Source organism: Dermacentor variabilis, chromosome 3 (assembly GCF_050947875.1).
Source record: "Dermacentor variabilis isolate Ectoservices chromosome 3, ASM5094787v1, whole genome shotgun sequence".
In the NCBI taxonomy this organism is placed as follows: domain Eukaryota; kingdom Metazoa; phylum Arthropoda; class Arachnida; order Ixodida; family Ixodidae; genus Dermacentor; species Dermacentor variabilis.
The window spans coordinates 186,366,984-186,394,502 of NC_134570.1; the positions used below are offsets into that span (position 1 = coordinate 186,366,984).

Consider the following 27,519-nt stretch of genomic DNA (forward strand, 5'->3'; position numbering starts at 1 on the left):
TACCAGAAATGTTTTTGCTCATCGTTCCTCTTATTAGAGCAGCATGAGGTACTGCTGTTAAAAGTCTCTTCACTCTCTTCATTCTTTCATAAGCAGTATTACACAATGTCCTGCAATAAAGTTTCTGCTGCTTATGGCCCACTCATATCTGCCAGAAGGGACAACTCTTGAAAAAGGTTTTCTTTGTGCTATGTGTGCGACATAGTATGAGCATTCATGCCTTTTATACATCTGTAGAACCAGCTTCCTGACAGAGTACTTGTTATACCTGATCATGCTTATTTGTGCAGTGCTGTTGAAAAATACATATTGATGCAATGAATATTTACACACTCGAATTATCACGAAAGATGGTTGTTTTACAATTCTGCCCTTTGCCTTCTATTGGTGTTAGATTTTGCATAAGCATGCCCCCCTATGCAATAGTATTTTGAAGTGTAAGAGTTCAATAAAAGGTGATGGACTAAATCTAAGTGCAAGAGCTTTTTTTCTCACCTATGACTCCCATCGAAATGCGACTTCCATGGCTGGCAAATCAACCCCTCGCCTTGTGTTAGCAGCAGAATGCTATAGCCACAGTGGCAGGTGAACAAATTGAAGAATATTTCTGTCTATATTTTTTTTCTTGCCTGTATGTAAGTAAAGTTTGGAATAAATTTGTCATTGCAAAAAAGCCCAGTTTGTGGTCTTTTATTGAATAAACCACATATTGTGTATAGTTGAAATGCAGAAATTTGTTCTAAAATCCTCGGGTGATATATGTTCTTGCAAGTAGCCTGGTATTTCATTACTTGTAAAGATAATAATCGCAGCGGATATCGTTATATGGATTTACACACTAATATATGTGATCACAAACTTATTAGAAACTTACTAGAAACATGTAAGGCATGAATGTTTCTGCAGACTTGATCCGCTGTGAACGTGCAAGAACTGCTTGCACTGGCTGACTTCACTGCACAGTTTTGATTTGCTTTTCTTCAGCGTGTCGTTTTACACTGTTTTATCCCCACAAGAACAGGCCGTTTGCCTGCTTTTCGCATTGTTGCACGAGTTCTACATAATTGTGCAGGAGGGTACGTTGTCACTTTGCCACTATAGCAAGCAATTTACTTAATCTACTAGCTCTTGAGTTAATTACCTTTCAAAGCAAGTGTTAATACAGATGCAGTAAGGATACAAAGTCCGCAACATAGCCAATGTTTATTGGTTTCTGTGCAAGAAAAAAAAATTCTCCAGAGAAGAGGTGCAACTTAACGTGCATGTAATATTTTATTCAAGCCACGGATTTAATGCTATCGTAGCAAATTCATTACGATAGCCTAAACTTTTGCTCTGTCAAATTTAATAAGAGGCAAGATAAGCTTTCAAGATGCATAGGGAAATTCATGCTTGAAAACCGACAAGAAAATGCAACTGAACGGTACCGCGTTCAGCGTAACGTTGAAACTTCGGGTACTTTGCTGTCTTGTCATTTGCCCTTGCCGAGGTTGAAATAATTCAAGCTGCTCCGTAAGCGCGATTTTTGCATGCTACTCAACAAAAGAAAATTGTGACGACCTCGTCGTCTGCTGGGGATCGAACACCTCCTAGCACTGACAACTCGCAAAGGCGCACGAAGCAAACGTGAAAATGCACTTCATTTGCTGTGTAGCGTGTCAACAAACGCATAGTAATCGGAGAATGCAATCTGTACAAGTTTTTTATTCTCCCTTCGCGTACGTACCGAATTCGACGATCCACGTCTCCGCGATTGCACTTTTCGTGCGAGACGCCATTTTCCAAAACAAACCGGCGAAATAGCTCCGTTGACAGCTCTCCGCGCAATTTCGACGGAAAATCGCAGCGTTCGGTGCGACGGTGTGACTGTGCGACCAACCGGTTGGTCGCAGCCGAAAATCGGGGGGTCGGCACTGCGACTGCGATTTTCATCGCAAACGACGGAAATCGCACTTCCGGTGCGACGAAAATCGCATCATGTGAAACAGGCTTTAGGTGTTTCGTTTATGAATGCGAGCTCGCTTGCGTTTTCGGTCGCTCTGCTACCTCGTCTTTCGTTCCTCTTCAGTTTCGGCCGCCCGGCGTTGTCGAAAGCATCCGATTATGTCTGATCTCTTGGACTTATTTCCCGAATCTTCTTCGGCCGCGGCTTGTTACGTCGATGGTTTGGGGTCATCCAACTCCTTCAAACACACTCTAGTAATGGACGTATCGGTGAAAGAAGCGCATCTGAATGGCGCTCCGGAGGGAGGCAGGTCTTTACATATACCTGCACGCACGCCGCCTAGCGGAGCGATCGACGCCTAGCGCCATCTATCGAAGAAATTACGTTACCGTGATTAGTTTAATCTACCCGTATTTTCCGATAGATGTTGTCCAGACAAATCGTTCGGTACTGGTCCAATTTCTGTACGTCTACCCCTTGTCGAGTTACATAGCCCTCAAGATACGTCGGAAACCGGAATTTGCTTTGTTTGGGGTGTCAAGGTGGGCATAGAATTCGGCTTTTGGTGTGATCTGTGTACGTTTCAATTAGTAATGCCATGTATACAATGTTTATATATTATTTATTCGTGGCTATATCTATATACCACCACCCATAGGGTTTCATTTACATACCAAATTCGTCCATGGATGGGTACCCCTTGTTGTCAGAGAATATATAGCGGAACGAATGTATATATCTATAGCAGTCCCGTAACGGGACGATTTGATTGCCCCGTTATAGGATATACGGGGGGGGGCTGAAGGGGGTGCACGGGCACAACTAATTTTAGTGGTCGCCCTCTCGGCTATGGCGTCACATCAAGAGCCGCCATCTTGAATTTGCGAAACCGAAACTATGGCGGCATTTCGTCCGATGACGTTATAATAACGTGGTTCCACCTCTATCCGCCATATTGGACCGTTACGTCATCATTGGCAACCGAATTTGGCCGCCATCTTTGATTCTGACATCATAATCACGTGGATTCGCTTCTGTTCGCCATATTGGATTACGACGTTATCACTGGCACTATAATTTGGTCAGCATCTTGTATTGTGACGTAACATTCACGTGGCGTCACCAATCACCAACTGGGTTGCTATTGCTTTACTATGAGGGCCGCCACCCTGGATCTATCGATGACGTCATCAATTGGTCGCCATCTTGGATATAATAAGTGACGTAACCAATCAATCACTAATTGTGTTGCTGTATCGATTTACAACGGGGGCCGCCACCTTGAATTCCTTGGTGTGAAAATTTCACGCCGAAGGCAGGTTTTAGCAGACCCCAAGAAATCGAGAAACGTGATAAAAGCTAAAGCCCTTAAAACACAATTTACATATTACGTACAAGTGAAAGGCAACAACATCGCTCAATGTACTTTAAATTCTTGGCGTGTGATAACACCGTGCGTCATAACTTGTTCCTTTATCCGTGTGGCACGACATCCAATAGCAAAAGAAAAGAACTTTGATGTGTTAAAACAAAAGGACAAGGCGTTTAGCACATTAAAGATGTTTGGATTTTTCAAGTGCGCATTGGTTTAAACTAAATCAAGGAAATGTAATAGCTCGCGTGAAATGTAATGTCACGCCCTGATGGGTACATCACAGCATGATAAAAAAAAAGCAGGAATGCGCCGCGATTTCTCGCGAGATCGAGGACCAAAATGGCTACTCACCAAATTTAGGGGTAATTAACGATTAAAATTTCGCTGCTCTCGCCACTCTGAAACAGCGCTTGCATGTAGGGTCCCTGCTCGTATACTACGCAGCGCACAAGACGCTGCGCGCTGCAGAGACGGTTCCACCGTTAGTCACCACAAAAAAAAAAAAGTCATCAGCTGTTCCACTCTGTTAAGGTGGATGACCAGCGAAGCTCTTTAGCGGACTACGCAGAGATGACATAGAATTTTGAACATAGGTACGGACTCATTTACCGTCATTTTTCTATACAGTCGCATGGCCAACGAGACCGCCACCCCATGGAACCGGAGGAAGCTAGACACGCGATACGGTTCGACGGGACCGCCCCCACGGGAGAGCGGAGGGAAAGGAAAGGAAATACGCAAGTGGTCGGAACGCCGACAAAGAGAGAGCGGTGCGAATTTAGGCAAGGCCGACGCGGATCAAATTGTTCAAAGTGTTCGTCTCAGCTTAATATCTGATACGGGTTGTATTCGGACACAAGATATCAAAATTATTTTTGCAAGAAGGCGGAGTGCTTAAAGCCTGCTTGACCTCCGCCGCGGGTCGGCCAGGTATTGCACTATCTCCGGGTTCGGCTCACGGTTTTTGGTCTACGGCCATCGATCCGCTGGCAACTAGACATATACAGCTTCGCTGTAACAGGGAATTTATTAACCCAGTACAGACGACAGTTCAGGCAGTGACGGCTTCCGGACAGAAGTGCCTACCTCAACAAAACGCGAGTACACACGCCCCCCGCGCTAGACTGACCGGATGGCGTTCGCTGAGCGCGAAAAGTCGCGTGCGCAGAGGTCCCGCGCAACCAGTTCGTGGCGAGCCAGTGGAGTATACGCTGTGGCGCGAAAACTTAAGAAACGCTAAGCGCTACAGAACTCGGGAACGCCCAGAGGCGATCACTGGGAGGCGTGTGGCTCTCGCATATGGCTCGTCTCCAGGAGGAAGAAGCATGGTTCGCCGGGGATAGCAGCTTGCTAGCCATGTCCGCCATGTTGGCGCAACGGTTGCGTTTCACGGTAGCCGTCACCATGGCTGGGCTGGGTCATGTGGCGTAACAAGTCACGTTCATTCACCACACAAGAAATACTTTTCTGTGAATGTGGATTGAAGCGCAGGGTGTAGTTTAATCAGTGAACTCAGGCCGGCTAATCGCCGGCCTTGTCACTTTCTACATCGAGGAAGCGATTGCACTTAGCTTCTGAAGCATCTGGAAGCGTTGGCATTCCATTTTATGTTGTGCCTTTGAATCACCCCGGTGCAATATTTGGGGTCTTCGGTGCAATAAGTACAGGTACTCCGCCGTCGCGAAGTAAATCGCTTTAAAAACGATTAGAGCGGGAACATTTTGCCCTTTAGCATGCATTGCTTATATAATGGGTCTTTACACAAAGAATAATATATCTAGCAATTGAGAAAATAGATCCTGCGAATGGTTAGTATGTCCCTTTATTCAGGTCAACCTATAAGCGGCGCCCGCCCTCTTGCCCTCACTGTCACAATTCATAGTTTCTATTTCTTTTTTTTTTACCCGCACCCAGCTATAGGCAGGAGCAGTCTTCTCGAAGACATCGCGGCCATTACCGGCGCACAAGACTTCACTCATGATGTATCAGCGTGTTTTACATACGAGGTTGCCAATTCAACGTTTCATTTGTACCCCGGCTTCTTATGCAATGCTACCACGGCGGGAGTATTTAAGAGAACAAGGTGAAAGTGAGAGTTTTATTATTCTTCCACCATTCCGTGTAGTCGTGGCTAATGCTGCGCAAACGCCGTTGCTGACTGACTTAGGTTAGTTTTATTTTTGCATCGTAAAGGCGATATATGCACGGCTATTTGTAGGGGTCTGCTTTACGAAACGGAAACTATTTCGGGAACTTCTAATACACTTCATCTGTAGTGAGGCCCAGCTAACGCTTTGACAAGCGAAGACTCTAGGTTTTCAAATGGCATCCCACTGCTTGTTGTGGTAATCATGTTTTTTTTTTTCGATGAACAGCTTGGCGAACATTAGCTGAGTCTGACTGTATATTTGAGCGTAACCTGAATCCTCTTTCACTAAAAATTGGGAGAATGCATATTATTACAGCACTTTCGTGCGCTTTCGCCGGGGGATCATGCGTGTTGCTGCAAAATAGGTCGGACCAATTTACTGCCTCCTCAAGAAATGACAGTTATGCCATGAAAGTGTACTACTCAAAAAGAAATAAAAATAATAGAAGTTAGGGAACCACATCACAAAAAAATTCAGGCAGCATCCATCTCACGAAGAAAGTCGATGTCAATGTACAGAAGCAATGTAGCGACGTACCGTATTGAAGCCGCAGAGACGCGTGATGCGCGACGGGTGTATGCAGCAGAGGTCCTCTCTCGCGCTTCCCTGAACATTCCTCGCCATCTAGCCGCACCGCCGCGAAGTCCGTGCATGGCGCGTGTGTGAATTCAGGCAAGGTTGTGTGTAAGACGCGGCTTCTCAACCGCTCTGCCCCGGAGAAATGTATGTGTGATAATTTTGCCTTTGAACATTTGAACGTATCCAATGTCACATACCCATTGTTCTTCGTTGACGTCGAAGAGGCTCGTCGAAGATCAGCACACGCAGCCAGTGACACACGTTGGCGTCGAAAACGTTCATTGGCCTCATTTCATTCGTCATTGGTCATTTCATGCGTCAATTCATTGGCGTCAGTTGGCGGCGAAGACGCATGCCCAGTGGTATATACCCGGCCCAATGGGTACAGGCAGTTGTGACAGTCCAACAGTTGACGCCCTCTGACATAAAACTACCCCATTGTGATTTTATTCCAGGGGCCGTATAGTGTAAAAATATTCCAATCTCTTTCTATTCCAATCTCCTGACGTCAAATTTGCGTAAGCACCAACGCAAGCACCGGGCGGTCACCCACATGGTTGTCTGAACAGACCAATCAAACGCTCTCCTCGTTCATAGGAGGTCACTTTTGTTTGCTTGAAAAACGAATAACATTGCCTACACTGAGCGACTTGTCGTATCTAATTGGCTGACAAGAGGCGAGGAGAACACTCAAGTGGAGAGGGATTCGATGGGGCCGAGCCACTGCACTGAGAGTCGATAACCGGATGAAGAGGGTGGTACCGGCGTCTACGATTGGTTGGCTTTCCCTTACTTACCCTGCGGTGGCTGGTCGAAAATCGCGGCGGCATGCAACAGAAGCACAAGAATGACGCTAAAGCGGACCCTCAGCAAAGAAGAGTTGGCAGAATGAGGGGGTAAACGTGCCGAAAGTGCTCAAAAACGTTACACGGCCACGCAAGAAGTTTTATTATACGGAAATACACCCATGCTCTCCGGCAGGTGCAGTAGCCAGCGTCTGAGTGATCGGCGGCAGCCATCTTCTATTCCTTTCGGAACGGGGCAGCCTGCGGCTATTCCGAAGAAAATTCAGTTTTGTTCGGCATATTAATGCATCTTTATCGCGTACACGTCACTTTGACGCGGTGAGTTCTTGCGGTTTTGTGACGTCACGTGACAGGCAGGTGAAGTGGGTGCAGCCCGAAAACTTTTTACCAATATCCGAGGGCTAATGGCGAAAAGGGGTCGAATCAGAAATAACTGTTTTTCTTTTTTCCGTCAAATCATGCATAATCAGTCTGTACACATCATATCAGATAGGGAGGTATCGCGGTTTTCGTGACGTCGCGTGACAGACAGGTGAAGTGGGGGTGGTCAAAAAAAGTTTTTTACCAATCGTGGAGGGCTGATAGCAGAATTGGAACAGAAAAGTTTGGAATAGTTTTACGTTATAGCGTCCCAGTATCGTAACGTTAACTTTACGTAACCGACGAGTGGCGGCGACTTGCAGTGTTGTTCGGACCGCTCAATCACGCAGTCTCTTCGTTTATAGGAGGTAACTTTTATTTGCAGAGAAAGCGAACAGCATCGCCTACGACGCGTTACCTATATATATATATATATATATATATATATATATATATATATATATATATATATATATATATATATATATATATATATATATAGCGAGCTCCTGAAAAAATTGGAGGAGCGCGCAGAAGTGGACAGGGTTTCTCTGACGCCGAGCTAGCGCAGTGAAATGATAGAACACGATGAGGAAAGTGTAGTAGGCGTCCTGTGATTGGGCCGCTTCCCATTTCTTAGCTGGTGGTGGCTACTGGGAAATCGTGCAAGCGTGCAACGAGGACCGCAAATAAAAGAAATCATAACTGAAGAAGCGTATGCAGAGTGACTTTCTACACGTCACTAAAGGGTTCAACAACGTTACATTGCCATGGGACATTTATGATTGTACGCAAACAAATGCATTCTCTCTGTTAGCCCCGAGTAGCCACTGCCAGAGCGATCGGTGGGCATTTCGTTCAAAACGCGGCAGTCTTGCGCTATTAAAAAAAGAATAGTTTTCTTCGTCAAGAAATGTGTCTTTAGTGCGTACACTTCACTTTGACCCGTTGAGGGGGAGTTTTGTGACGTCTCGTGACAGACAGGCGAAATGGTGACCGGCAAAGTGACCGGCTCACGGCGAAAAAGGCACAGAATCGCAAACTATCTTTTGTTCGGCCTAATCATGCATAAAATGTGCTTGTACGTCGCGTGACGAACAGGCGAAGTGGGGGTGGCCGGAAAGTTTTTGACCAATCATGGATAGCTAACGGCAGAAATGTAATAGAAACAGATTGGTTTGGAAACCTGTTTCCTCAGGAACGCAGCCCAATGCTCTACGGATTAGACCATAGACTGTCCACTTACTCAACTTGGTGGTAAAATGGTTAGAGACATAGGCCGACATGAGAATACGCAGGCAGACAGACACTGGAAAGTGCGGGAGGTATACCAAGAATTTTAATTGCATGAAAGAAGGTAAGGTATAAAAATAATTACTGAAATGTGCTAATCATTAACAGACTAATGGGAGCTTAGTAGAAGGTGTGGGTAGCGCAATAAAATAAATTTTGCAAACGATTTGTGTCGTGTTTGCATCTTCTTCCACAGTCAGGAACCTCCTCATCTCGAATGGCGCGGATGTGTACATGCGATATGGCTATTTCCGTACGTTATCAGCCGAACTAACAACCGTAAAAAATACAGGGTCGCTTAAGCTCTCTCTTAAGAGGTGAACAACGAAAGCGTACTCTTCCTCCTATCATTCGCCTCATTAGTAAGCATATTTAGTCATTTGTAATCAATAGACAAGAAGGGCACCATGAGCGGCGCTGCTCGATGGATGGATGGAGGTTATGAGCGTCCCCTTTGGAACGGGGCGGTGGGTTGCGCCACTAAGCTCTTGCTGTTATACTGCCTAATGTCCTACCTAGGTTAAACCATGAAAAAGAAAAAAAAAACAAGGTGAACTCCAACAACCAAATTTTCTGATCACCCATTGCGACCTGTGCTTTTGTATGTCTCCGTTTTTTGTCGTTTCCCTACTTTTCTTCCACCAACCCTCCAATCGCCTCTTACAATCGCGTCTGCTGCGCCGGCGTTGAGAGCGCCGCATGCGAAGCAATATTCTATTTGGGGGTGGTAGCCCTCTCCCATCTCTCGTTCGCACCGCCTTGATTGCCTCCTGCACTGCGCGTGTTTGGGCACGTTTCGTACCGCGCGCGGTGTGTGCCTACGTGCGTGCGCGTAGACGTTTTATTCGAAGGACGATGTACACGCTTCTATTTACCTTTAGGATGATGGGTACGCTTGACAATTATTTTTACGGCTGCAATGCGGCGAAAGGGCAGCGCCTGCTTAGCCATGTAAGTGACGCCGAGCAGGTAGCTGGAAACGACATCGTATATGCCGCCGGAAAAATCGGCGGCACATACGATGCGTCTTAACTAAAGTCATTTTTGCAGTTTCCCACAATATGTTTGCTATAAATCCCTGTTGTCTCTGATGGCGACAACGGAATGCCATCGACACTGTGCGGAAATAAACAATATATATCGCCGCATAGCACAAGTACGACATGCGCACACAACCTTAACTAGTATGTCCCCTACAATATAGAATAGAGGCAGCAATGTAAATAGCTTGGCCATTTTTTTAACTGTGCTCAAGCAACGGAATGTGAAAGTATTAGTAATCATTTCTGCGTAAGCAATGCCGGCGCGACCAAGACGCGGGTGTTTATCGTCCAGTAACTCGATCGATCGGTGCAGTGCATGGTGATGCAGGAATGAACTCCGCTCATGTTCAATGCATCGTGCACATGTTCAATTTCTCGGCACGCGTGAACTTCGGCCATTTGCTAGTGCATGCAACAGAAGTGGTTTCTGTTCTTGGGCAGCGCACGCACAAACGAAACACGAGAAAGAAGACAAAACAAGCGCTGGTTGAACTGAAAGATTTTATATGAATAAACTGATTATATACCGAGTAATCATGACATTCCTGTGGGTTACATATGAAAACCGTCATACGCTCACGAGTGATCAATGAACGAGCTCGCTTCGTTATCCAGTTTACTTCCTTCGGCTGACCGCAGTAATCCATGTCTGTCGTATGCCTTTTTTCGTACGATTTTCTTGTGAATCGGTAGAACTTCACTGGTGGCATCAACCCTTTCGTGTTTACATTGCTGTTGGGACAGTTAACAACACAGTAATAATGCCCGGTCATCCGAGGAGGCGCCGTCGCAAATAAGAGACGTTTCGTGCGCCGCGCAGACTGAACGCGGGCGCGACCCTGAAGGGAAGCGGCGGCGGAAACGTACACCCGTTGGAGGTGAAATCGTTCCGCCAGGGGAGAAACGAGTGTTGGCGTCTAGGATAAAACGTTGCGTGCGGACGTTTGTTGTTGTAGAATTCGTCGTTAGACATATTGGTCCTTAGTAGTAATTACTAGTCATGGCAAGTCATTTCAGTCATTATTGGTCATTACTACACACTATTAGGCATCTTTAGTCATTTGTAATCAATTGAGGTCATGACAAGCTGTCGTTAGACATATTGGTCATTTTGTAGTCATTAGTGGTCATGCAAGTTATTAATAGTAATTGCAGTCATTACTACTTATTACTACACATTTGCAGTCATCTCTGGTCAATTGCACTCATTACAAGCCGTCGTTAGCCATATTGGGCATTACAAGTCATTACTAGTCATTATTAGTCATTACTAGTCATTATCAACCTTGCCAATCTCCATTATAACGTTATCATTCACTAACTGTCACTATCAATCTCTTTTCATTCTTTGATCTGTGTTTTTTCAGTCTTCATATGGCGTGGTCACGCTTCGGTGGACACTCCGGCGGACAGGCCCGCTTACACAAACTTCAGCATGAGCCTTGAAAGACTTTCCGCCTTACAATTATTAGGTGGACGCAACCTCCATAATCTCTAAGGGGACGTTAGACGCAAGACATTTGCGGAATAATCGCGCATTTCCGTATACACTGAGTGTTTTGCGCCTCCTCCTTGCGGTACAGTCAACCACAATATTTTGCGGAATACGAGATCTCAGAATAAGCTCAATATCTACGCAGCCTCATAGCGCAGCCTATTGTTCGAATTTACAGCGTCTAGCAGTATATGCGAACAACATTGTGATGTTCGGCGATACTTAATACTGTTACAGGCTGCTCGGAAACTGAGCGTTTTCCGAGATCCGGTGCTCCGTAAACTTTTTTAGTTGACTGCAAATTCATTGCGTCAACTTTGAAGTACAGGTGTTCGAATAGCGAAATTGCTTAACCGAATTGAATACGAATGCTCAAGAAAGATGACATCCCAATATCGAATTGAATATATATATATATATATATATATATATATATACGCATTGCTAAACGATGTGAAATATAAAGTTTGCAAGGGGTCCTTCTGGCAAAAAACGGTACATAAAAAAGAAAGGGTTACTTAGTGATATAGGCGCGTAATGCCTTTCACCATTAGACGCGCAGTCAGTGCGGAGCTTGTTAATGGGAAACAATGCATTTCACTTACCTGGAGCATCATGAGGACAGTAATAAAATAAAGCAATGGAACATCACCAGAAGCAGATAGATTGTTGTATCCGTTGCAGCACGGAGTGGGATGTTGCAGCACTTTTTGTTGTATGAAACATGGAGTTTCCGAGGATAATTACTAGCAGAAACTGTGGCGCTGCAATCGTTCAGCCACAATGGGAATGATGGGTAGTACATGGATTTCTCTGAACTTCATGCTTGTGGATTCAGGCGTTCTTGTGGCTATGTTTATTACGCTTTCTCCGCCTTCATTGTCCTAGCAGTCTAGACTTTTCTTACCGCAGAAGACTCTGCGAACACGCACCACCGCTACTGCAGTGGTTGAGCCTGTCGAGGTGGCGAAATCGAAACGCGTGAAGCGTCATGAAGCAAGAGATTCAGAAGGGCTTTCTATTGGTGCTATGTCGCTTGCAAATGCACGCGTCCATTGCTTGTGCACCACAAGAGGAGATTACATAATGCATCCTCCTCACCCCATTCAGAACACTTAACCATTAAAAAGATTCGGAAAGAAAAACGTGACCCTTAGTTTAGTTTTACCCAAGAAAGAAAAGCAAACTTGTTCAGCTGAATGAATTGTTTAATTAATTAATTACCACTATAAAGATTCAATTCCATTCAGTCTTTATTTTTCTCTTGGACAGAGAAGGAGACAGGACCAAAAGCTCGTAAGCTTGACAGAGGTCCTGCCCCCTTTATCAACTTGGCAGTACAGTACACAGGCAGAGATTTTCAATATTCCAAATAAACACTGAAACGAAATAACGGAAAAACAAAACACTTTGTAAAAAGCAGCGCTATGCATTGCAGCACAAACATAGGTATTAGAAAAACAAATAACTGGTCATTGGGAAACAAAAGAAATAATAACAGGTATAGGTTTAAACTGAGTGCAATATTACGTCATCTTGCTAAGAAAAAATCGCTTAATAACATCACTTGAGTGCTGAAAGGGCTCAAACAATTCTTTGTTTAATTAATTTAATAATAATGGCGCAGTATAAGAAAGAGACTGCTCGGTATAATATGCCTTAGGCGTCGGCACTAACCAAATTTCTTTGTCTAGTCTGCAGGATATGCGTGTTTTTCTCAAGTTTTGCCAGATAACTAATATAATGTTCATCACTGTGTGAAGAGCGTTTATAGATCATTAAAAGTCTATAATTGCGTAAACTATAGATTGGCAGGATTTCATTCTTTAAAAACAAGTCATGTGGGGGGGAACAATAAGGAACACCAGCTATGCATCTTACAGCTCTTTTTTGAAGAAGGTGAAGCTTGGATAAATTTGTGACACCCGTAGTGCCCCAAACGGTACAACAATATTGCAAAAGAGAAAGAACTAATGAGTTGTATAGCAATAGCCTAACTTTGACAGGAAGAATACCGCGCAGCCGCAACGTGACACCGACAGCTGAAGACACTTTTGATCTGATATAGTCAACGTGATCATTCCAAGTCAAATTCTTTGAAAATATAACGGCAAGGATTTTAACAGAATCTACAATTTCAACAGTATCAGAGCTTAAGAACACGTTTAACGGCCTAGAAATTATCTTTCCTTTTCGAAAGTACAATATTATTTTTGTCTTTTTAGAATTAATTTTCAAATAATTTGATTTTGCCCATGTATTTAATGCACTCAGTGTTTTGATTGCTTTCTCTTCAATGTCACTTTCTGATCTCCCGGTTATGAACACCGAAGTGTCATCAGCGTAGGATACAATCTTTCTATCAGTTACAAATTGCAGAATATCATTTATATAGATTAAAAATAAGAGCGGCCCCAATATGCTTCCTTGGGGGACTCCTGCATAAATATTTTGTATTGAAGAGAACGATTATTTAAAGTCAAGATAATGCGTTCTGTTGGACAAATATGATTTCATAAGATCGTGAGCTTTTCCTCGGACACCATAGCTTGCCAGTTTATATAGCAAAATTCTGTGGTTTATCAAGTCAAAAGCCTTAGTGAAATCTATATATATGCCTGCACCTATTTCCTTATTTTGAAACATATCTATAGTGATTTCTTTTTGAGTCAGTAATGCTGTTTCAGTGGATCGATTCTTTCGAAACCCGGGCTGAAAGTCAAGGAGCAGGTTATGTTTTTCAAAGAAAGACAGTACCTTACCATGCATTAATTTTTCTATACCCTTCGAGAACAGTGGCAGTATAGAAATTGGACGATAGTTACGAGTCAAATTGTTGTCGCCGCTTTTAAAAACCGGTATCACTCGAGCCATTTGCAGTGCCTTTGGAAATACAGCGGTAGATAATATGAGATTATAAATGTGAGTAACAGCGGGGCATATTAGGTGAAGAACATGTTTAATAGGCGCTATTTAGAGACCAGTTGCATCTACTGACTTGCTATTTTTAATATTACTTATGCACGAGAAAACTTCTGTGTAGTTCGTGGGTGCAACGAAAAGGGATGATGGACAGCTGCTTCCCTTCATGAATTCAATGTAATTTTGGCTGCACTCTACCTGACTCTGAGATGCCTGTAAAATAAAGAAATTGTTGAAAGCGTCAGCTAAACAGGTCCCATAAATTCGTTTTCCTTCATGCTGAAAGTTTTCGGAAGTATCACGTGTATTTTGTTGCAATAAGCAATTCAGTTTTCGCCAGATTACGTCCGATCGCTGTTCTGCAGGGCTCCAAAATACATTTGTGAAATAGGCGTCTCGAGCCATTCTTAGTTTTGATGTTAGATTATTTCTGTACTTTTTGAATTGCCGAAGCAACTCTTCATCTTTTGATTGTACAAACTGTGCGTACAATCGGTTCTTATGCTTGATCATTTGGAGCAAGTCGGACGTCATCCAGGGTTTCCCTGCTTTTGATGACGTAGCTGTCTTTCTTAGTGGAAAATGTGCATCATATATAGCGTTGAATGTAGTGATAAAGTTAAGGTAAGCGGTATCACTACTATCTTGCTCGAAAACGTGGTTCCAGGTCTGTGGGCTAATCGCAGCAAGAAAGGATTCAAGATTTTTTTCGTTATGGATTGTGTATAAATTATTTGCCTTTTGTAATTAACATGTACAGCCTTATCAGCTATCATGACAATTCCAAGATGATCACTAATGTCGGTATAAACTACGTCTGCAGTTACTAAATTACTGCCAACATTTGTAATGAATACATCTAATAAAGATTCACTTTCTAAAGTCACTCGCGTCGGCTTTGTTATTACGCTAAAAAAACCATTAGCAGCAATTAAATACTGGAGTTCTTTTTGGGATCGACTCAATGAAAGCATACTTATGGTAATATCGCTACCTAGAACCATATCTATAGACTGATCAGATGCGTAGCTAAAAATCGTTTCAAGAAATTAAAAGTAGTGATTAATGGCACCAGATGGTGGCCTGTAAATGACATAGAAAAGTTTGTTAGAACTTCGTAGAGTGAGCACTTCGTAATCAGCAGTTGTCGTGTATTCTACGACTATTTCGCACGATAATGTTTCTCTAAGCAGAAGCGTGACGCCGCCTCCCCTTTTATCTTCGCGGTTTTGATAGAAGCACTGATAGCCAGGACGGTGAAAAAGAATTGATGCTGGTGTGTACCAGGTTTCAGTTAACATGATCGCTGTAAGTGACACTCCGAAAGTATCGAGTAGAACAGCTAATTCATCTTCTTTGTTTGTTAAGGATCTGACGTTTAAATGAAAAACTGACAAAACAGATTTTTTTGGTTTCACTATATGCTTAAGTTCGTGTGACTGATAACCCATGTCGAGAAACAAATTCTAGGTGTCTGCAAGTATAACTACACAATTTGACGCAAATCATCAAACTTGGTGATCGCTATGACTGCTGAGGTATCCGTTCTGCGCACAAATATTTTACCATTCCAAGTCCATGCATATTTCCACTTGCACTCCTTTTTCTTTGCATTTGCCGCACCGAACAGTTTTTTCATGAAAGGGCTCAAGTGCTCATTAATGAAGATGGGGGTTTTGGGTTCAAGTTCAATGTCCTCTGACGTTATCCTCAGCTTTTGAGCTTTCTCAAGAAAGCAGTCACGAACTGATCTGCGAACAAACTGCACCACTATATTTGGCGCTTCTGTATTCCCCGTAGTTCGAACGTGATGACAGTCCTCGATGTCTCCACTTTCTAGGGACATCTTAATAGCCTTCGCTATCTTTTCTGTGATATCCATGACATTCTCGTCTTGCGTCTCCGGAACACCTTTCACTTCAACGTTGTGACACCGCATGTGCTGTTCATTTTGTAGAAGTTTCACTTCATGCTCTTGAACTTGAGCATGCAAGGCGTCTCGTTCCTTTTCTAGTTTTACTACGGATGTTCTTAGCTCTCCATTTTCCAATTCAACGCGGTTCACGGACGCTTTCATTTCTTCATAACTCTCGTTTATGAAGCCTAGACTGTTCTTTATCTCGCGGATGTTCTTTCTTATGTCCCTTTCGAGACTTTCCCGTAGTTCGCGGAACTCGTGTTTAGGTTCCCGTTTCAGTTCCTCAAAAAGTTTAACAAGTTGATTTGACATTGCCACTGGACAAAGGGGAAAATAAGCTTGCAGCTCGGATGACGCAATGACAAGAGTACACAAGAGCAAGTACAAGCGATAGTTGGTATGCAACAGCAGCAGCAGCAGTCACGGCAAACGGGAAAAAAAAGCTCCCAGGCTAGTAGGGCGAAAATTCACCAACCTGAGAATGTACAGCAAAGCGCTTAGAAAAGCGTGCGATCGCCGTGACTGCTGCTGCCAAGTCACGGCGATTCGGAAAGAAAACTTGACCCTTAGTTTAGTTTTACCCAAGAAAAAAAAGCAAACTTGTTCAGCTTAATAAATAAATAAATAAATAAATAAATTCTTATTATTTAGTAATTTATTTATTTATTTATCCAATGTTCTTTGTACAGGGTGAATTTGCTGGTCGATGCAAGCACGCCATCCGAATCTCGACACAGTATTTCAGCAGACTAATCTGATATTGATTTCTGGTGTTTCTTAAGCAGTAATGTCCAAACTTCAGGGTTAACGTATGGTCGAGAATCCCAACAACAGTGATGCAATTGCTATTGGTTGGGGCGAGTTTTTGTGAGTTCGATGTATTTTTTTCGGCTATCCTGAACATACCCAGCTGCAGCAATATAGCTGCGCGTGTGGAGCGCGTTTTCTAAATGAAGCACAAAACCTTGCATTTACGACTAACGGCCATTGTTACGTGTTGAAGTAGACGCCTGACGTAACTTGCTTCTGTCGGGGCTACCAAGCCTCACATGTACTTTTCCTTGCTTTCGCAAAATTCCGTTTGGAGAGGGCAGCTGTTTAGAACATAAATTGCTTCAGCAAATCGATACCTTTTTAAGGTTACCATATGACCAGCCTTGCGTACCTGTTTTCTCCTACTAGCATACGTGTGAAAATAGCGCGCAGTCACGTTGCGATTTGAGAGGAAACAAGGCTTTCGAAACAATCCATGTCTTTTGTCTGAAATGGAAAATCCTCGTTCCGGATTCTGGCGAAACGCATTCGGTTTCGCTTTCTTTCATTTTATTGATGGCACACATCGACTGTGGGAGATGGGCCAAGAGTTGGATAATATCAGAAAATACATTTAGTTGTGAATAAAAACAAAGGAAACTTTCGGAAGAATCAAAAGAATAAAATAACGTATTGTATAAGAATTTGTCAAGCAAATCGCATCAAAGCTAGTCGATATTCCTCTACGGCAGTGCAAGCGTCCCTATGACAGTGTCCGAGAAGACGATATTTCAGAGAGAGAATGTCTCGTAGGGCGTAATTTTCTATAATTTATAAAAAGTTCACCTCTAAAAAAAATTGGAGGACGCTTAGGCTTCGCCTTTAAGAGTGGAACGCGATAGCATTCAAAGAACTCGGACTGCTTCTCGTGCTTTCCGGCAACTGGAGCGTATGTAACCGTAATGTTTACCGGGAAACGCTGGCCGCGAACCTATGCACGAAAACGGTGTCTCTAGTAGAAACGCGGCCTCTTGCGTGGGCCCCGATGAGACGGAGACGAGCGCCAGCTGGCGGTATTGCAAGGAACCGGGCGCGCCGTTCCGTGGCCCCCGAGACACAGAAGCGCCGGTGCGCGCAAATGGCGGACGCTGCAGCTGGTTTGTGGAAGGTAGAAACGCTGGAAACGGGGTTTCGTTGAGTTTTCACGTAACAGAATTATGTATTCTCGCATAGTCCAATTGCAATCCGAGAGCTATCATATCTATAGGTTTTGTGTAAGTCATACGTTACGATTTTTCCACGTATTTTAGCTTGAGAAATTTAAGTAGTTCAGTAATTTCCTTGCGTCACATGGAGAGCCTGGGTATTGGTGGTCCGAAAAATATTTTCACCGAAAGGACGTCTGACGCCGACACCGGATTTTGTGCGGCACGGGCTCATTACCGCTGTCGCGTAAAAAGGGTTTCCTTGTACATGGGAAACGATGACAGTATAAAAAAGAATGTTCGATCGTCTCAGCGTCTCCACAATATGGGCATAAGAGGGAGTGCGCCGGATCAGCCCTGTGACATTAAATGTTTAAGTCCGGTATTATAATAATATCTTTATTCCTGAAAAGAAGTGGTACTAAATGCCAAGGCATTAGGAAAAAAAGTTGCTATAAAAAAGCAACTTGATTGGTCCTAATAACCAGAACGTCCAAAAAGCAACAGACAGCTAGGAGCGAGAAAAAAGAAGTAAAGAGGGAGAACGAAAAGAGAGAAAGGAAAGGGAGAGTAAGGAATATAGCACATCAATCTCATTTAAACAAATTTGCTTAGTACATCAGACAGCTCGGGAAAAACAAACAATGTGGATATATAAATGCGCACAACACTTAAAAAAAGAAGATTAGGTATATGGTCAAACCCAATTCTTGGGGCAAAAGAAATTATACAGTTCTCTGCCAGAACAATTAGGTAAATCGATGGACGCAGATCAGCAATTATTCAGCATAATATGGAGAGTAACAAATCATCTGGTTATTATAAGTTCATCCCACATGCGGTACATGCCAGTATTCCGGGGACCTGGTATTATAAAATGGGATGCTGTGTTCTAAAGTAGCCAGAGATATAACACGGCTTAAGTTCTGTTTGGTTTCTTTTAGGTATGCAAGAGCAAGGCTGTAGTTAAACATATCACTGATTTTAATTACGCGAAGTTTTCTTAAATAGGGGTTCAGATTCCCCATCTCAGTCACAGGGCATATCACTAATTACGCGAACAATTTCCTTTTGTATTGCAAGCAAACGGTTAATATTTGTAACAGATGTGGTGCCCCAAATAAGGCAGCAATTATGAAGGTGGCCCGCAAACAAAGCATTGTAAACTAACATTTTAATCTTCCGAGGCATGTAGCGCAGAGAGAAAACGCGTCGAGTAATTTGGGTGAGTTTGTCTGCATGAAAGTAATATGATCGCTCCAGCACATATGTTCATCAAAAAAGACCCCGACTGATTTCACAGAAAGGACGAGTTCAATTGTAGAAGGTCCTAACACCACGTCCCTACAAAGACAGATATTCTTATTTTTCGCTTGAAATAAAACTGCCTTTGTTTTATCAGCGTTAACCTTGTGACCATCTCCTGGAGGCCATAAATATATTTTTTCCAAACAAGAGCTAGCCACTGATACTAGTTCGGAAGCATTATTGGACGAAAACAAGACAGTAGTATCGTCGGCATGGATTATGAATTTGGCATCGGGATCAATATTAACGCTATCATTCACGTAAACATTAAACAGAAGAGGCCCAAGAATACTGCCCTGGGGAACACCTGCCGTAACACAAAATTTGGATGATTTGTTGTTAATGAACACATACTGGCATCTGTGCTGCAAGTACGACTGAAATAATTCTAAGGTGACACCGTGCATACCGTAGTAGCTAAGTTTGTTTAATAATAGTTCATGACTGATGGAGTCGAATACCTTACTAGAGTCAATAAACACCCCTAAAGTAAGCTGGCAGTCCTCAAAATTTTGTAAAATATATTCTCCCTGCTGAAGAAGTGCGAGCTAGGTCGATCTGCGTTTGCGAAAGGCATATTGCGAGTCAGGGAGGAGATTTTTACTTTCAAGGACGTTAAATACACGGCTAAAAATTATTTTTTCTAAAGCTTTCGAAACGATCGGGAGCATAGATATTGGCCTGTAGATGGACATGGCAGTTTTATCACCTTTAATGAATAAAGCTAAGATTTTTGCCGTTTGCATTTTACGTGGAAAGACACCACTAGCGAGTGATAGGTTATAAATATGCGTTAACACTGGGGCAATTACATCAACAACATATTTAACAGGCTTCATCTGCAAGTTATCTATGTTGCACGTGTCTTTTAAAATAAAAAAACACAGATAAGTTCACTTTCATCAATCGGCCGGAGAAAAACGGTGTCATGAGGCGTGGCTTTAATTTGACGGCAAGCACTGCTATTAGTGGGTAACGTACTCATTTTGGTAAAATAACAATTGAAGGCACCAGGTAACATATCAGCGCTATTTTCAACCCTGTCTTTCTTAATAATAACAGGAAATAGGGCTTCAGGTGAACGACCGAGTAGCGAATTGATCTTCTTCCATACTTTCCTACGATCGCTCGAACAGGACTCGAAAATTAATAATAAATACTAATAAATTAATACAGGTGACTGTGTGGCCGGTCACTCTTGTCGGCACCGAGATAACATTTGAAGAACCGTGAGAATGTAATAAGAGCTTAAAGTCACGACACAAGGGGGTAAATACAAGTAGGTGAATATTCAAGTCGCCACCCCAAATAAGTTCATAGCGATTATTAGAGATATAAGTAAAGAAGCTTTCAAGGAAAAGAAAAAAAAACGCTCAATGTTACCATCAGGCGGCCTATACCATACAGTAAGCAATAAATTTCAGCATATGACTGAAAGAGCCTCATAATCTTCGGTCCCAGTACAGAAATCTTCTATACGTTGCACTACTAATTCGTTTAAAACCAGAATACTAACTCCAAAGCCACGTGTAATCGTCCTCGACTGCGTGAATCGTCTGTAGTTCGGAGGTTGCCAAACGGCCGAGTTTAGGTGGTACGACGTTTCTGACAACATGATGCATTCGAAAGAGACGCTTAGACAGCTAAAAAATGCGTCGAGCTCATCGTGTTTATTGGAATCACACTGACAATTCAAATGAACGCATGTTACACCATTTCAGTGTGTGGGCCCAAAGTAGTTAAACAAGTCAGAAGGGCGCACCCACTCAGCACAAGACATGGTTGGACGTATACAAATACAGTCACCGGGAATTCAGGAAACAAGTTTCGCAAGGTCACTGGGGAAATTCATCAAGTGTGCACGATCGCGCTCTTCTTTTCGGAAGAAAACTTTGCCACCTCGCAGCCACGCATAGCAGAAATCGTGCTCATGCGCCCACTCTTTAGCCAACTTCAGTAGGGCCCTGTTTTGCGTAGTTGGGCTTTCCATTATGTACGCGCCGTTCTTAACAGTTGGCAAATCCTTATGTTTATCGAGCCATTGATCCCTAGTCGATTGATTCCAGAAGCGGACGACAATTCCAGGAATCTTATCTGAGCTATAGGGCAGCCGGTGCATCGCTGATATGCTTTGCTAAGTTAATGTTGCGAGCTAAAGTTTTGGCTCAATGGCGTTAACCTCAGACATTAAACATTCCTTGTTGTTTCTTCTGGATGCCATGAAGTTCAATGTTCACTTTGCTGCTGTGGTATTTCAGGTCGTTCACCGCACAAGAAATCTTTTTTATTTCCGCGCTGGCCCTACTTCCTCAAGTATGGACACTCTACGTTTCAGGTTCTTAATTTCACCATTGTGCCTCGCAACATCAGAAACAGTGGTGTCGTATTTCTTTACCATCATGTTCAGGGGTTCTTCCATGTCTTGAACGACTTTCCCCAGAGGAAGCAGTTCATCAATCGTTCGGTTTATGTCAAGTAGCATGATGGCAATAGTAGAATCATCGCTCTCTTTCTGAATTGAGCCGCCAGCTTTGCAGAGTTTATGGCAGTTCTGACACTTCCTCAGTCTTTTGTTTCGCTGATCCCTTTGACTTGAACGTGAATTCAGAAATCCCCTAACATGAGCCTAAGCTATAGGCGCCGAGACATTCGCAACAAGGGATTGAGCGTTCATCAGCAGTGAAGTTCGCGTTACAGTTAGTGCGTATGGTATATTGCAACGATGCCATCTTGTCACAAGCAGGCGCAAAAAAAGAAGAATAACATGGATATCACGAACACATAGAGTAACGAATGCAAAATGGCAGCAGCAGCAGCAAGAGTGCTCTTCAGAATATAGAGCTCGGGTTTACGGAATAGGGTTGTGACACCGACCTGAAAAATGTAAGCGACGTTCGTGAGAGACGAGTTCACGGCCAGCTGCTGCTGCTGCCAAATGACTCGTTTTGCGGTGAGGCCGCCGCTTTTCACTTAATCACTTAATCAACGAATGTGCCAGATGTTTTGTCTCAACGTGTTTGTGAGATTTACCGGTGCCTTTATTGCCGATTGTTAGGTGCCGTGTTTGCGCTAGCTAAGTGCGCATGCGCGACGAACAAAATGTGTTGCACACTTATCGCAAGCACGTCCCCCCCGCCCTAAAAAAATAAAGAGAACAGAAACGACGCATGCTACAGTAAGAATCTGTGATGTGAGAACGAAACAGCTGTTAGCGCCTGTTCTGCGTCAAGACTCCTTCACGTGCTGCGACTGGAACGACGAAAATTGGGACAGTCGCCGGCGTTCCAGGGCCACTTTTAGAGGGTCCATTTCACATGATTGCGGCATGAACAATGCGTCTGGTGCGACGCCCAGGGTTGCTTGTTTCCAAGTTTTGTGGCACTAGCTGCATAATTCCTTTAATGTAACGAAGACAACATGTACATTATAATATTACTGCCTTGTTTTTACTAGCAGCAAATAATAGTCACCTTTTGCAATATAAGAACGCTTTGAAGTGCACATTTGTTTTGGAGTGTGCCACGGTGGTTTCAGAATATCGGCGTGAGGTGACAGGGCACACGCAAACAGCAGCTGTTCGCACTTTGTTGTTTAGTGCTGTGTGTTGTCTCGTGTCTTCTATGTCCGTGTCGTTCTGTCTGCGCTACAACAACCTACAAGATGGCCTATCAACAAGTCCATATAGCTACCCTTACCGCATACGCAGTATTAGGAATTCGGCTGCAGCGAAGTCGTGCTGTCATCCCAACGAGATCCTCGTGCTACCTGTGCTCAGCGTCAGTTTCTAGAGAAATGAAGTGTGTATATTGCTCGTAATTGCCCACAAGCGGTACCTGCTGCCCGCCATGTTCTTGCGCCAAACGCAGCAACAAGCACCAACCCAAAAGCACACGTCTGGCCCTGAACGATGCCGCAAGTGATCGGTGTGTGATTACTGAACAACCTGGAATGGAAATGGCGTTGTGCCATTCAGTCGTAGCGCTAGCCTGGTTAGCGCTATATATATATATATATATATATATATATATATATATATATATATATATATATATATATATATATATATATATATATATATATATATATATATATATCAAATTTTTTGAGCAGCTACCGTCACTTGTGTAGAAACCTTTACGTTTCATCAACGTATTTTGAAAGACACACGTGTCGTCCGCTTTGTTTTCCTGTGTCGTGCTGTAAGTACACCATGAACCTCTAACAAGCAGACCATATCAATGCGTGCTGTGCATAATCCAGAAACGTAGGCCCATGGCAGGCGCACTTGCCATTGGGCTTTTCGCCCTTCTGCTCAGCCTCTCACGCTGCTTACGGTTAGCCTGTTTTGTGATGATAATAATAATAATAATAATAATAATAATAATAATAATAATAATAATAATAATAATAATAATAATAATAATAATAATAATAATAATAATTACAAAATTAATTATATGTGCTCAATGCGAATATTTGTATCATCTCGGACAGTCATACTCTAGAATAGCAGCTAACAATTTCACTGCTATGGGGAATTCTAAGAGAGATGTGCGGGTCTGTAAAACGTGCGTAAGTAACAAGAAACTAAACTGCTCTCGAGGAGAACAATGGTTCAGAGTGTTCACTGTTGGATGAGCTAAGGGAAACCAGAAAACATTTGCAATCTTAGCCGATTCTACATAGGAAGGTTGATTTTCTCATATTGGCTCAAGAAGATTTCAAGGCTGTATCGAAATCTGTTAGGTAACTTGAAGGATCGGTGTCGTTTCTGTCCGAGAAGTAAGAGCTTGTTTTGAAACAACAGCAGGATATTCAGGAACGTAAAATGTCTGATTGTGCTGAACTCGAAGCTCTGAAAACAAGTGTGTTAACTCAGAAAGCACCAATGCAACATCTAGAACGAAGCCAAAATGAGAGTGAGCAGTACGACAGAATAAAGAATCTTAAGATTCACGGTGTGCCAGAGAAAAGTAAGGAAAGCCTAACACAAACAATCATGAAAATGGCAGCAAAACTGGAGCTGTCTGGGCTTTCGTCTGACGACATTGCGGCCCTGCATCGCTTAAAAATCAAAATCGGTGGTGCACCTGTGGTCCTGGTGCGCTTCACATCTGTAATTTGCGAGGAAAAATAGTTCGAAGCGCGCGGAAAACTGAAGCAAATACGCGAAGGTGTATCATTTCCGAAGATATACTTCAATGATAACTTGACCAAAATTAACCATGATCTCCTCTGGAAAGCCACAATTTAGGCGTAGGAGGAGGGTTATCGGTTTTGTTGGACGAAATGAGGCAAGGTCTTTGTGAGAAAGAATGAAACAGCGTCTCTTGTTCGAATGGGTAAACAAGCACACCTGCTTTGCCGATTGCTTAGCCGAACATTGCTCAGCGAACAAGCCTTTTCCTTTCAGCTAAATGCCGGACTTCACTTCATTTAAAACAGTATTTCAGTGCAATTTGGTAAAGATTTCACCCTTGTTAGTGTTATTATTCGAAGTCTGCGGAAGTACTGGGACGAATTTAAATGTCTGACTGAGTTGGCAGCTGGCTTTGCAGACGTTTTTGTAATAACAGAAATCATTGTTTCCCAGGCTTGCCTTGATACATTTACCTTGCAGGGCTTTTCTGCTCGTTTCGTTACACGAAGCGGGCGTCGTGGCGGAGGTGTTGCTCTCTTTGTAAACGACAACTGTGAAGTTTCTTCTGCTGATGATTCTTTTGTACATGCTGAATCTATGATAATGAGAATTTCTAAGAGGTCATTTTCTCTACATATGTTGTCGACTTTTCGACCACCCTCATGCAGCATTTCATGGCTCCTTGTAGAGCTTGATGAAACTCTGCGGCAGTGGAACACATTGGACGAATTCTGCTTGATCGGAGACTTTAATATCAACATTTTATGCCATGAAAAGTGGCTGTTTGTGATTATTTATCTACGTTGTCGGCATGTGGTCTGGAATGTAGAATTGGAGCTCCTACTAGAGCGGAATTCATTACTAGTTGCCTAGTGCAATCTTGTTTAGATCACACAGCGGTTACAGCTCCCAGCTGTTCAGATAGGTAATGTACTATTCTACAAAGGTTGGCTGACCACTACTTTGTAGCATGCCGTCTTGTATTACAAGGCCGTCAGTCGAAACTGCATCTGGGCAGCGCGAATTCTTTGCCCCTATGCTTAATCAATGCAAGCATGAAATGCTTATCGCTTGGTTTGACTGCGCATCCTTAACCAAAGAATATTCCTGGGGCAAAGTGTATGAAAGGTTGTGTATGCAAATGAAAAAAAAGTGAATTACATTGCACACGGCTGATAGCTAAGCCGGTAAGAAAGGGCCACTACTGGATGGACACGGAATTCTTACTTCTATACAGAGACCTGTATAAAACTTACTGGGCGTCTTTGGCGCGCGCTGCTTAAGCACTGGCCATATTTTTTACACTGTGAAGCCTCCCTCTGGTTTATGTTCAGTACGTCGAAATTTACGAATGCGAAGAGAACGAACCAACAATTTGGAGTTAATGTGTGTTGCACACAAAGTACCTAAAGCCATGGCAAGCGTCCTCGCACATGCATCCAGCAAGCACAACAAATGTGGCTGTTGCTCCTGTGCCGCAAAACGACTACGCACATACTAGTTAGAGACATCCGGAAAAGAGAAGCTCTTGTAGGTCTTGGACCTATCGCAAACATGTCAAGCACATGTTTCATGCCGGGGGGAGCAGCTAACGAATTAGCATAAACGCGTCTTAAAGAGAGCCGCTAGAATTTCGAAGCTATAGAAAGCGGAATAGCGCATATCATGATTGTCAAGTTGTACTTTTGGGCTAGTTATACAATGTTCCACAGTAATGCGGCGTATCCAGCAAACTTGCAGCGCTGAACAATTTTCTTTTGTGGGTGAGTACACCGGCAGCAATTTTTTTGATGAGTGATAACTCGGGCCCGTTGGTGCTGATAATACCTGATAGAAAGCGCCTTATGGGACGGGTCAAATGTAAGGCACAAAAGAAGAACATCGTCTGTGCTTTGCAGTTATGCAATCAAAATTACTGGTTCACTTACGCTTACAGCGACTGAATTTCCGAACGCGTCAGGATGCAGAATATGCTCATCACTGAGGCTTGAGTGACTAATAAGGAACCTTGTGTTGTGAAAGTTATTTTGGAGCGTCTCGGATGGGCCAGTTTGATGTTTTGGTACGTAAGCCTATGGAATATCGTTTAGTGTAGGAATACAAACGCTCACTTTTCAAGGGGAAGATAATCGTGCGAAAAAAAGGGACATAGGTACTGCGTATTGCGGTTGAGGTGAACTTGCATCAAATACCCATGTGCATTTTGACTGCTTAGGATATAAAGGAACAACCTTCGCTCCTATTTTAGACAGCATATTACACCATCTGAAGCGGTTATTTGGTGAAGCGTTAAAGAGATAAGGCTAACATATACTCCAATATAGCCAAAACTAATGTAGTGTGTAGCTTATCACCAGCCATAACGTTCTGTTAGCGCTTTTGGTTCAGCGTTGTATCATTCGCGAATACTAATTCACCCAGTGAGCGACAAGAATTTTATGCATTCGCTCGGCACGTCGTCGGGTACGGGAACGGGAAGCCAGAAGGCGCTCAATAGTGGCGCGGTCACGTGTTCTAGTAGGACTGCGCCCATGCAGCGGCGTCCTAAAAAAGGTCTACAGGCTTTCCCTAAATTAACTGCATAAGCAACTGTAGCTATTACTAAACACGTGTTTTCGTACTCGCCGACATCGAAAACGGAATGAACCGGGTCGTCCTTGCCACGGTATTTTTTTATGCGGAACTAAGCTGAGGGGCCACGGTGGCGTCGTTAGTGAGCTGATTCCACGGAATTGTTCTCTAGTAGCTATATACGGTAGACACACAGTTGCACTGACAATTCCCGGGAAAGAGCTTGGACTCTCCGACAATCTGGCGCGCTCACGGATCCGGACATTTGTCGTTTGCCTCCAGAAGTTTAACGCTAATGAGTTTCTGTAATTACCCCGCCACGATTTACGGCAACTTCTCTTGCTTACATTGTGGCAGCGGCTAAGCGTTGCGCCTGACGCCGCTAAGTCAGGGTCGTAAAACGCATTATTTTCTCTAGTACCGTTGTCACTTACTCTTTTCTTGTTGTTGCAGTGTTCATGGAAGGTTTGGATTACTGAGACGCTTTCCTCAAAGTGGGATGCACGGATGGTGGTTTCAATCGTCCCACAGTGCAGCGGTTTCTGCCTCGTCCAACTGTCGCTTTGCCTTCTGGCGCGAAGCCCTCAGTACTTCTTAATCTACTGCGCGTTGTACTAAAATTTAGAGGCTTTTTTTTTACCTTTTCATGAGTGGTA

At 43.3% G+C, this 27,519-nt stretch overlaps 1 protein-coding gene and 1 non-coding gene across 3 annotated transcripts in view; both read left to right on the forward strand.

Moving 5' to 3' along the window:
- Positions 1 to 27,519, forward strand: part of LOC142576564 (uncharacterized) — a 261,575-nt gene that overhangs the window by 39,638 nt on the left and 194,418 nt on the right. The gene's annotated exons all lie outside the window — the stretch shown is intronic.
- On the forward strand, positions 4,097 to 4,284 carry LOC142576774 (U2 spliceosomal RNA). The gene has a single exon (XR_012826966.1). It is a non-coding gene; the product is annotated as a U2 spliceosomal RNA (small nuclear RNA).